This window comes from Corvus brachyrhynchos, unplaced genomic scaffold (genome assembly GCF_000691975.1).
Source record: "Corvus brachyrhynchos isolate BGI_N302 unplaced genomic scaffold, ASM69197v1 scaffold2703, whole genome shotgun sequence".
Taxonomy (NCBI): domain Eukaryota; kingdom Metazoa; phylum Chordata; class Aves; order Passeriformes; family Corvidae; genus Corvus; species Corvus brachyrhynchos.
This window is the reverse complement of record NW_008237126.1, coordinates 1-2742: the sequence shown is the minus strand read 5'-3', so window position 1 is coordinate 2742 and position 2742 is coordinate 1.

Sequence of the window (2742 nt, the reverse complement as noted above, 5' to 3'; positions counted from 1 at the left end):
CCTGCTGACCTCAAAGTTCTTTTAGAATAAGAATAGAGAGCAAACTGCAAGTGAAACAGTTTTAAATGCGTAAAGATTTTCATGGAATCCCAGAATCCCAGACTGATTTGGGTTGGAAGGAACCTTAAAGCCCATCCAGTGCTACTCCCTGCCACAGGGACACCTTCCACTATCCCAGGTTGCTCCAAGCCCCATCCAACCTGGCCTTGGACACTTCCAGGGATGGGGTTACACTCCCAGGGATGGGGTTACACTCCCAGGGATTATATCCTGTAGAATGCAAGCTGAGAAGGAACAAGGCAAATGTTTTGCCAGCACATCTGCCCCTCCTACATCTCCCTGAGCCCAGGTTGAAAACTGAACATAACATTAAGGTATTATTTAATGCTAGGCTCTGTTTTTTTGTTCAAAACTGTAAAAAACACCCGGTTTTAACAGTGGGTTAAACAACTGTGTTTTCCTTGTTTGCAGTTTTGCAACCTAAAAGTGACTGGAGACATTGTAAATAGGACAAAAATAATTGTATTCTTGCTGGACCCTGAGGTGCATTTCTACAATTGGGTTAAAATTCAAGAAAACAAATGGTTGTGCTTGACACCAGGAGAGCTAAAAGAACAGGCACAGAAGAGCTGCTGAGTGCATTTTGGGGCTTTCTAACAGCATAAATCTTCTTATGCAAAATGGGACTGTTGGCAAAAAGCAGAAACACAGTCTCCATAAACACATGGATTCGGTGTTTTTCCTTCCAAATGTCTATGTGGAGGAGAAAGATGAGGCAAGCAATTGAAAACTACTAAAAAATGGGAAAAAATATATTAAAACTTGAGCTCTCTTTTAGCCCCACAAGGAGGTTTCATTGCAAGTCTGGAACACAGACTTAGGCCCTGGGCTAAGTTACTTTAATTCTTGCAGCAAAATAAGTCCATCCATCAGCCCCTTCCCTCCCTACACACTGTGATTTTATGCCAAATTCCCTGAATTTCAGGGAGAAGTAAACAGGAGAAAGAGAGATTGTGCTCATGAAGTCCACCAGAAAAGGATTCATCACAGCTAATTCCTACAGGGTGAGAGGAACAGGATTTTCCCAGGGAGTAGGAGACCTGTATTTTAAATCTTCCATCTGCCTAAAGAAATTCAAAGAGAGTTTTTCATCTTCTAATGGAATATTCTGTATTTTCTGAATAGACTCTCCAATACTTCCGCTTTAAACTGTTCTATTTTAATTATATCCATGTATTTCAGATGTGCAACTTGCAATGAAATACGAGGAGTTTTGGAATTTCTGCTTGTCTGATGGATCTTTATGAATTTTACAAGAAATGCCTGCGTCAAATGTATGTGATTTGTACTCAGAAGGCTCCTGGTACAACAGCTCCCCAATCCTATGCTGAACAGATTGAAATCCAAGTGTCATTTACAAAATTCAGTGGATGCACTGCAGACAAAAAACGACAAAGTGCCGAATTCAGGGATGTCTGCAAGGATTGCAGTAACAGATCCAGCCTGCTGGCGATATTGGGAAAGGTTTATTGTGTGCTTGGAAAGACTGATATCCTTCCTGAAGCGCCAGGAAAGTGCCATTCCCTGGATTGGCCGGCACAGGTCAGCAACAGTGGTGAACTCCATGGTTTTCACTGCAGAGTTACAGAGAGGGTTTCATGCCCTTTCTTCTTGCTTTCAATGTCCTTGATAAACCGAGGGAGAAGAAGCCTGGCATAGGCTCATTAGGTTTATAATTATGGATATAGAAAAAATAAATACTCTCTGTGCTTTGGAATAAAAGAGTCACCATAAGTAACTTTCTGTAAAAAAACTGTTTCCAACAAAACCTTCAAAAGAGGATTAATATTTTAATTCCAGAACATAACTGAAAAAATTTTAAAATACTGCCTGTTCTCACCTAAACGGCGAAGATTTTAACCCAAACTTCCAAGTCTGTTGTTCACATCTATCAGTGAAGATGGAATAAAGAGAAATGTTTGAATTCAAGACTACACAGAACTGTTTCTAGAATGCTATTAAAAATAATTTCAAAGGAAGTCTTAGGTATTTTAATTTCAGAATTTAACTGAAAAAGAAAAGACTCTGAAATAATGCAAGTAACTGTATCAAGAGAAAAGTAAAATATTTCTAGTTAAGGTACTGCAGTAGTGCAAGGGTTTGGTCTGGATCACAGTAAGAATCACAGAATCCTGCAATGGTTTGGGGTAAGAGATTTTCCCCCTTGACTCCTCTCTGGGTCTGTGCCCCAGAGGGTGGATGGATGAATCTCTCTCCTTTGACAGCCTTCAGAGTAAGGAATTTTCAGTGATTGGGTCACTAAGGTTCCCCCAGCCATCGCTGGTCTCCTACTCTTCAAGAAGCCTTTGCTTTGACCACGACCAGCCTTTAGTCAGGAGACAAAAAAACCTAAAATAACTAAAATAAAAAATGAATCCTACTCAGCTGTGCATGAGAAAAGAGGCAGGTTATATTTGAGACATTCCAGTCACCTCCCTCTCCAAAGACTCACTGCCAAATTTTCCAATTTAGCGAGGAGATGTGGTTTGTAACAGTGACAAGAGGTCCCTCTACCTTGAAGGAAAAAAATTTCTTGGTTAATGTAAGAGGAAATTAATTCACCTGAGAAATTCATCAGTTTTTAATGGAGACAGTAGACATCCAGAGATGAAGGTAAGGTTTTTAACACTTAAAACCAACAACAAAATTAGTGCCTGTCGTGGTTTGGCGCTGGCCCTACGC